Source organism: Canis aureus, chromosome 16 (assembly GCF_053574225.1).
Source record: "Canis aureus isolate CA01 chromosome 16, VMU_Caureus_v.1.0, whole genome shotgun sequence".
NCBI classification, from domain to species: domain Eukaryota; kingdom Metazoa; phylum Chordata; class Mammalia; order Carnivora; family Canidae; genus Canis; species Canis aureus.
Window position 1 is genome coordinate 21,010,159 of NC_135626.1, and position 8,401 is coordinate 21,018,559.

Consider the following 8,401-nt stretch of genomic DNA (forward strand, 5'->3'; position numbering starts at 1 on the left):
CAGGTGTTTTCGGAGAGGGGACAATTGAGAATTCCATTCTGTGCATGTTTTCAATACTAGTGAACCCTGCAAATAGAGATGCCAAATAGAAAGTACTGGCGCAGGGATGCCTGGGTGGCTCAGTGTTTGAGAGTCTACTTTCGGCTCAGGGCATGATCCCAGGGTCCTGGGATCGAGTCTCACATCAGGCTCTCTGTGGGAAGCCTGCTTCTCCCTCTGCCTATGTCTCTGCCTCTCTCTGTGTTTCTCATGAATAAATAAAGAAAATATTTAAAAAGAAAGGACTGGCCCAAAGATACAAATGTGGATATCATCAGCAGGAATGGGTAGGATCACCTAAGAAAATGGGGAGGAAGAAAAAATGGGGGCGGGGGGAGGAAAAAAGACTTTTCAGAACCAAGGTTAAAGAAATTCTAATATTTTAAATCAGATGGTGGAGAATGGACCTACCAAGAAAGAGAAATCTGAGAAATCAGAAGAGGGTGGTGCTATGGAAGCCAAGAGGAGAGAGAGTGGTCTGGTCTCCTGTGCACCATCTTGGGGAGAGTGTTACAAGGAGACATGGACGTCTACTGCATTTGGTGACATGGAGGTCATAGTGACCTTGAGAAGTCAATTCTCTGGAGCAAGGCAGGCATCAGGCAGTTTTAAGCAGGTAGAAGAGGGAGTGGCGGTAGTCGGTAGAGACAGCTTTTCAGATGGTGTTGAGACAAGAGGAGGAATTTAGTGCTGAAAGAGAACAGAGACATGGGCTGGTAGCCAGTGTCACTTGGTATGCAGATATTTAAGATGTGCTCATTTGTTTGCTTATGGGAATTCTGCAGAATAGACTGAGATAATACGTCAGAAGAAGGTAGAAAAAAAGCAAAAGATCCAAGATCTTGAGGAGGTAGGAGGTGGGGGCGTTGGATTCAGAGCAGAAGTAGAAGAGAGGATGTGTGCAAACATAGGTGTAGAGATTTCATGGTGAAAGTTTGAGGAAGTAAGTACCTTTTTCTTTTAAAAGGAAGCCAGTGAGAGTAGAAGAGGAATGTGAGAGGGTTGACAATATGAGGTCATTGTCTAAGGGGGTAGGAGAGTGAGACTTGGATCTCTGTAGGCAGATGGCTCATCAGCAATGAGTGCCTGTTCAGTGGGCAATTACCAGCCAACAGCAAGGCCAGTCTTGCTGTGTGACCTTCTCTGGCCACTGGTATCTGCTCCAAGCTAGGAGGGAGAGAGGAGCCAGAGAGCAACTCCATGGTGAGTGGTGCCATCCAGGCCAGCCAGGAAGGACATTATAGGGTTCATGGAAGATACAGAAGAGGTCAGGCCTGTAAACTGAGTTTCAAAGAAGGATTTTTCTCTCTCCAGCATGTCCCAGAATTAGTTCACAGATGAGGGCACATGCCTAGGAAGCAGCGGTGACACTCAGTGACCCCTCCTTAAAGTCCACCTGCTCGGATTTAGGTTGTCAGCAGATCATAAAGCAGCCTTCTATGAGGCTGGGGGTTGATCTGCTCCACTTGGGAGACACCCATGTCCTCCCCACCATTCTCTCCATTGTTGTTTCTTATGGGATTCTGTACCACCAGCCCCAGGCTCTCTACGGGGATGGAGAGGCTGCTGTTCAGGTGTGTAACTAGAAGTGGATTGTCTGGGCACTGAAGGCAATCTAGTGGCTGTTTGCTCAGACCTGGGCTTCTCTGCTAGGTTCCTGCTGTCCTGGGGATTCAGGACAAGCATCCTAGGGCAGGTTCGGGCATCCCCCCAAACCCAACTAGGGTTTGAACAAATGCTGGCTTAGTGACACAAGCCTCTTCTTGCCCATGGTTATCCTGGGGAATTATCAATCTGGCTGACTCAGAGGTGAGTGAGGATCCCCCTCTCTCTACTACCCTCTGAGAGTTGACTGTGCTCAGGGATCTGAGAGAGTCCTGATGTGTCTGGCTCTTCCTAGACTCCTGCCCCAAGCACTGGGATCTGGCTTAGTCTAGAGAAAAAGCTGGCCTCCTCCCCATATTGTCACCCATCATAGGTACTAGGCTTGACTTCTGGGCCCAGCAGATTCAGATACTTCTCCTCAACTGCCTAAAATGAATTTAGATAGAGGACCCAATAGGAAGAGAGCTATCAACATAGTTAACTACATTATGGTATGAACTGGGAATGGTAGACAGGGAGGAACCCGGGAAGACCTGTTTGATCAAAGTTCTCCATGCCCTACTATTTCAGTGGCCCACACATTTGCTTACTGAACATCTGCTCTTTTTCATCTTCCTGTGAATTTCATTCCTTCCTTTTATTTTATTTATTTAAAGATTTTTATTTATTCATGAGAGAGAAAGAGAGAGACAGAGACACAGGTAGAGGGAGAAGCACGCTCCATGCAGGGAACCCTACATGGGATTCCATCCCGATCCTGGGTCCCCAGGATCACGTCCTGGGCTGAAGGCAGCGCTAAACAGCTGAGCCACCGGGCTGCCTTCATTCCTTCCTTTTAAAGTCCCAGACTCCTATTCTCTTCTCTTCAGATCAGAAAGGTATATATACCTCATTTTGCTTGATTGTCTTTAGAATTTACATGTCTGTGTGGATTCCCCTTAAATATGAAATGAAATTTGATTTTTTTTTTCTTGTTGTTCTATCTCATGTCAACTGATTTATTTAGTCCAGTCAGAGGGACCTTGAAGGGGAGAGAAAATTTTCCTTCCCCAACAGAATAGATATGATATTGGGACAAAGTGGCTCTATCTGTTGTAGCCATAGCCAGGCCTATGAAAACCTGCCCTATTCTGATACCCAGGTCACTGGAAGAGTTAACAGTTTCTTGGTCTGAGTGGTTTGGGCTTTCATGCCAGGGAGGCTTGAGTCCACTCCCTGCCCTACCACTTATAAGTTGCAAGAGCTCAGGTAGGTTGCTTTACCCCTCTGAGTCTATTTTCTCCTACAAATATAATCATACTGAATTTTCGGGGTTGGGGAAAAGATCAAAGGAAATAGGCTTGTAACATGCCTAATCAGTGTCTGTACATAGTAGGTGCTCAACAAATGTTCACTCCTTATCTGGGCAGAGCACAAGCTAGCACCGACCTACCCAGAGGAAGCAAGCCTTTTTCCTCCTTCTTGCCCTCAGCACCATTTCCAACCTGCTGGCTTCTTCTAATATTGGGTTTAGTCTTCAATTTGGAAATCCTTGCTACGGCTTGGCCTTCAGACTGAATAGGGAGAGGCCATATGTAGGGTGCTTGAAATTTGAGGAGCAGTACAGAAACCATCCCTCTTTCGTTGGGGAAACCCTCTTGCATGCGGGTGTAGTGGAAGGAAGGGTATTGCCTATGCCTCACCTCCCACACTGGAGACAGACAGGGTGAGGTCCTACCCAGAACTCTGAATCTGGAAGGGAAAGTAAAGTTGAAGGGAGAGTCACAATCATTTTAGGGCAATTGCACCCAGCACCTGGAACCCCTGGGGTACCTGCCCATTTCCTAATCTGGGTCTTTTGTTTCCTGCTGATTCTGTGGGCACCTCCTGTCATTTCAACAAGTCCCCTTTCCACATGGGATAATTAGTTTCTATTGCTTGCAAGTAAGAATACTGAGTGTTTATCTCAGATAGGTCCAGGGAGACTTTAAGGGGCATTGGAATGGTAGTAGTTGCTAGAATGGTGGGAGAGAGGTGGCTAGTAAAGCCTTTGGCACAGCCTTAGTACGATCCTGTCCTCCCTGCAACTGGGTAGTGGGTGGTTAATTGGGGCATTTATATCATTTGTTTGTTTTGGTTTTGTAAGGGAGGAAAAATAACTTTTCCTCTACCCTTCTAGATTCTTGCTTAAGACCCCCATATAATAAAAAAAAATTGACAAGAGAAAAACAAACAGAAATTAACTAAAAAGTATACCTCCTGTACATATAGGATATACCCGGGAAAACTGAGTAACTCCCTGAAATGGGCCAAGCCACCACCTTAAATACCAGCTCCAGCTAAAGACAAAAGAAATGAGGAGTACCTGGGTGGCTTAGTGAGTTAAGCATTGGACTTTGGCTCAGCTTATAGTCTCAGGGTCCTGGGCATCAGGCCCCCTGATCAGCAGGGCTGATAGGATATACTTATCAACAAAAAGTCCATCTACCAGGAGCCAGATCCCTCCAACATCAAATGGGGTGATGCTGGTACTGAGTATGTTTGGAATCCACTGGGATCTTTACCACCACAAGGATGCTGGGGCTCACTTGAAGGAGCAAGAGGGTCATCATTTCTGCCCGTCTGCTGATGCCCCATGTTTCTGATGGGCAAGAACCATGAGAAGTATGACAACTCCCTCAAGATTGTCAGCAATGCCTCCTGCAACAACTGGTTGACTACTGTGGCCAAGGTCATCCATTACAACCTTGACACCATGGAGGGACTTGTGAACACAGTCTGTGCCATCACTGCCACCCAGAAGACCATGGATGGCTCCTCTGGGGAAGCTGTGGCATGATGACCAAGGGGCTGCCCAGAATATCATTCCTTTTTTTTTCTCAGAATATCATTCCTCCTTCTACTGGTGTCTCCAGGGCTGTAGGCAAAGTCATCCCTGAGCTGAATGGGAAAGCTCACTGGCATGGACTTCTATGTCCTCACCCACAGTGTGTTAGTCCATAGATCTGATCAACTGTCTAGAAAAAGCTGCCAAATACAATGACATCAAGAGGATGGTGAAGCTGGCATCAGAGGGCCCCTTCAAGGGTATTCTGAGGTTTGGTGAGGACCAGGTTGTTTCCTGTGACTTTAACAGTGATATCTACTCTTCCACCCTCAATGCTGGGGCTGGCACTGCCCTCAGTGACCACTGTATCAAGCTCATTTCCCAGGATGATGGTGAGTTTGGCTACAGCAAGAAATTGGTGGACCTTATGGTCTACATGGCCTCTAGACCATCAGCCCCAGGGAGAGCTCAAGGAAGAGGGAGGCCCTCAGCTGCTGGGGAGTCCGTAACCCAACTCATTCCCCAACATACTGAGAATCTCCTGACCTCTACATAGTTTCCATCCTAGAACCCCTGAAGATGGGGAGAAGTTTGGGGAGCCTGACCTTGCCATGTGCCATCAAGTATATTGTCCCCAGCCAACAAACAAAACAACCAAAAAAAACCCCCAAACTAATGGAGATTTCCCTTATAAATGTATGTTTCTTTTACAAAAGGGCAATTTCTAGTTGGTTTTCAGAACTTCTCCTGTGTCTACTATTTCTTAAAAATAGCCCTGGTGGCGCAGCGGTTTAGTGCCTCCTGCAGCTGGGGGTGTGATCCTGGAGACCTGGGATCGAGTTCCACGTCGGGCTTCCTGCATGGAGCCTGCTTCTCCCTCTGCCTGTGTCTCTGCCCCCTCTCTCTCTCTCTGAATAAATAGATAAAGAAAAATAATCAGCCTAAATTAATTTTTATGCCAAAGAGGCATATTCTGGGGATGACAAATTCTGCTTCCCTTTGGTCTTTTCCACTTGTGTTATAAACTCCCCAAGGTTAAAGTTTTCTTTTCTATCTCTCCTACAGAGTCATAAAATCCTAGATCTGTGTTGGGACACAGAACAGGCCACCCCAAGATGGGCTGCTTTGGCATGAAGATTATTTTGAGTTAAAGAGGCACCTGGGTGGCTCAGTGTTTGAGTATCTGCCTTTGGCTCAGGGCATGATCTTGGGTCCTGGGGTTGAGTCCGCATTGGGCTCCCCACAGGGAGCCTGCTTCTCCCTCTGCCTGTGTCTTTGCCTCTCTCTGTGTGTCTCACAGGAATAAATGAATAAAATATTTAAAAAGGTAATCAAAACTGAATGGATTCAGGAAAAGTTCTTTACCTCCCCCTCAACTGTCTAAATTTACATTGGAAAGGAGTGCCTGTACCAGGAAGAGAGCTATTAACAAATATTTCTTTTTACCTAAGAAACTGGTCTGCATAACAGGGCAAACTCTGTGTTGTAAGCATCTTCTCCCACTTTCCAGCTGATGGCCTTCCCCGCTTTGTACACCCAGACCCGACCCTTCTTACATAAGACATGCACAGGAGAATGACACCTGTACCCCCCATGCCACCTGTCTTTGGAATTTCATGTTTGTGTGGATTCCCCAGATACGGGAAACCACATTCGATTTTGTCCTGTTAATTTGTCTTGTGTAAATTTAATTCTTAGTCCAGCTAGAAGGATTCTGAACAGAGGAAAATTTCTTTCTCCCTGACATCTGAAAGAGACCACAAGAGATCATGTAGTTTAGCTTCTTTTCTTCTTCTTCTTTTTAAAATTCCAGTAGAATAAACATACAGTGTTATATTACAGATGATTCAGAGGCTACTTTTAGATAACCAACGTGAGCAATGGAAACCTGAGTGAGGTAGAAGGGCCCACAGTGACCACTGGGGTGAATACAGACAGGCCCATTAGGAGACCCACCTCCAGGCACCTGCGTGTCTCAGTCAGTTAAGCATCTGCCTTTGGCTCAGGTCTTGATCCGGGAGTCCTGGGATGGAGCCCGGGTTCAGGCTTCCTGCTCAGTGGACACCCTGCTTCTCCCTCTGACTTGGCTGCTCCCCCTGCCTGTGTTCACTCTCTCTCTCTCTGTGTTAGATAAGTAAAGAAAATCTCAAGAAAAAAAAAAATGAAGATCCACTTCAAAATAGCCATAGGCCCAGGGCGCCTGGGTGGCTCAGTTGGTTAAGTGTCCTACTCAATTTTGGCTTCAGGTCATGATCTCAGGGTCATGTGATGGAGACCTGAGTTGTGCTCCTGCTCAGCAGGGAGTCAGCTTGAAGAGTCTCTCCCTCTGCCCCACCCACCCCCTCAAAGAAATGAATACATTAAAAAAAAATAGCCATAAGCCCTAACTGACCAATGGACTATTTATACCCACACAGAGGTACCAAAAAAAGGAAAATATCCTTGGTTCCCATACTTCCTCACCTTCCCCCTTAACTGCAGCCTCCACCGCAGTCCTGCTTGGGGTCTCTTGTGGTGTATTCAATAAACTTCTGTCTCTGTTCTGCCTGGATCCCCAGCTCCACCTGGTCGGGTTACCCCACATTCCTCAGTTTATTCTCCCTATTTAAGAGTCTGTTTTACGGTTTGTGTCTTTTTTTCTTTGTTCATTTTTGTTGTTTCTTAAATTCCATCTCTGCGTGAAATCATATATTTGTCTTTCTCTGACTTATTTCACTTAGCATTATGCCTCCTGTGTTGTGACAAATGTCAAGATTTCATCCCTTTTAGTGGCTGAGTAATATTCATATATATATGTGATATATATCACCTGAATATTTATACACACACACACACACACACATACCACAGCTTCTTTATCATGTGGTTTATCTTCTTATCTTACATCAAGGCTACCAAATGTCTAAACCACCCAAGACAAAAAAGCACTCCATTCTTCTCAGAGTATTTCCAAGAAATGGAAACACTTTTCCCCAATCACCCATTCTGTTGGTTCCTGCTTTGCTATAAGCCCATTTTGCTTAAACAGACTGAGCAGAAGGAATTTGGGACAGGCCCCTTCCCCACATGTGCCACTTTGGCATGTGGATTATTTTGAGGTGAAGGCAAATTGAGACCCTGTGGGCTCAAGAGAAATTTGTCCCTCCCTTAACCACACAGAAGAATCTAACTTGGAGGGTCTTTCCAGTATAAGGATTGTCAGTAAAAATAATTTTTTAAAAGATATATTTATTTTAGAGAGAGAGGTAGAGAGCACAAGCGGGAGGCAGAGCAGAGGGAAAGGGAGAAACAGAATGTCAAGAAGATGCCATGCTGAGCATGGAACTTGACATGGGGCTTGATCCCACAACCCTGACATCACAACCTGAGCCAAAACCAAAGTCAGACACCTAACTGACTGTACCACCCAGGTGCCACACAAAGATAAATTTTATTTGAATGATCCATCTGCATGGCCGGGCAAACATCTAATTACCAAACATCTCTTCTTCTTAGCATTCTGTGGATAACATTCCTTTCCTCTGAAATCCCGGGCCCCTATCCCCTTCTCCTTAGTTCAGAATGACATATATCTCATTTTGCCTGTCTTTGGAATTTCCATGACCATGTGGATTCCCTATATGTATTCTATTAAATTTGATTTTCTCCTATTAATGTCTTATGTCAATTTGATTCTTAGTCCAGCTAGAAGGACCCTTGAAGGGACAGGAATCCTTGCTCCCTGTCATAGCTTCTCCACGAAAGCACTCTAGAGGGTAGCAAAATCATCCCTCAGTTTTCCCTGTCCCTGTGTGTCAGTTGTGGGAAACCACAGCTGCTCATGCAGCAAGGCTCTTACCAAACAGGGAGCTGTGAATGCATACACAGGCAATGTATGTAGTGGGGAAGGTGATGGGCCAAGAGACCATGCCTGGGGACAGCAGCCACGTCTCACTTACTAATACTCCCAAA

General features: G+C 45.8%; 1 pseudogene; it reads left to right on the top strand.

Moving 5' to 3' along the window:
* Positions 1-4,145: 4,145 nt before the first annotated feature.
* Positions 4,146-5,006, top strand: LOC144285438 (glyceraldehyde-3-phosphate dehydrogenase pseudogene; annotated as a pseudogene).
* Positions 5,007-8,401: the final 3,395 nt, after the last annotated feature.